Source organism: Condylura cristata, unplaced genomic scaffold (assembly GCF_000260355.1).
Source record: "Condylura cristata isolate star-nosed mole 26May11 unplaced genomic scaffold, ConCri1.0 scaffold00003, whole genome shotgun sequence".
NCBI classification, from domain to species: domain Eukaryota; kingdom Metazoa; phylum Chordata; class Mammalia; order Eulipotyphla; family Talpidae; genus Condylura; species Condylura cristata.
In genome coordinates, this window is record NW_004567104.1 from 8,443,117 (window position 1) to 8,444,284 (window position 1,168).

Consider the following 1,168-nt stretch of genomic DNA (forward strand, 5'->3'; position numbering starts at 1 on the left):
AAAAGAATTGAAATTATACAAAGCATCTGCTCCAACCACAATAAAATGAACATACATAACAATAGCAAGAAGAAAGTTATAGTGTTCAAAAATATGTGGATATTAAATATGTGGATATTAAATATGTGGATATTTCTTCCTTAAAAGAAGAAATCAAAAGGGAAAGTTGAAAATACGATGAGATGGGTGAAGTGAAAACACAACATACTAAAACATTTAAGGTACAATTAAAACAATGATCAGATTACTACTTTTCATAGCTATCAACAGTAAAATTTAAGAAAAAAGAAACCTCAAATCAGTAACTTAAATGTGCACCTTAGTATAGTGGAAAAAGAGTAAACTCTAAGCAATTAGGAAGAAGAACACAATAAAGACAATGAAAGGGAGAAAAGAAATAATAAAGAAAAAAACACTAGTAGGTTCTTTGAAAAGATTAACAAATTTGACACATTTTAGCTAGCCTGACTAAGAAGAAAAGAGAAAAGACTCAAATTAGCAAAATCAGAATTGAAGGTAAAGGACAAATACAAACACCACAGGAATGAAACAAAGGTTGTAAGAGACCATGATTAACAACTGTATGTAAAGAAACCAGGTAAGTTAGAAGAAATAGACAAATTCTAGTCTAACAAGACATAACTTTTCTAAATAGAAAATATAAATAGACTTATATTAAGTAGTTGAATTAATAACTTAAAAACCTTTTACAACAAAGCATAGATGTCTTTACTGTTGAATTTTATCCAAATTTAAAGAAGAATTAGTAATAATTCTCCATAAACTGTTGTGGCCTCTCTTCTACTTACTAACCTATACTATAGTTTGCCTTAATCCATCTGAAATGTTCCTTTAAAAATAGTTTATATTCCATAACGAATTGGTTCATAGTTAACATGCTGATGCAGGTTCTCCACTGCCCCCCAAACAACCTGACATCACATTTTCAATAGGAATTTTTATTAAGAGGATATAATTCAAGTTTGTAGCAATTGAAGAATGTCATATTATACCAGGGTAAGAATCACACATATAATGTTTGATACACACATTCTGATGATTCAATTCCCCATGCTTGCTTTTTTTAAAGTAAAGAAAGAAAGTAATTTCTGGTCCTCCCTGGTAGTGCAACTGGTTAACGTGAAGCACTATGATGTCCCCCCTTCCC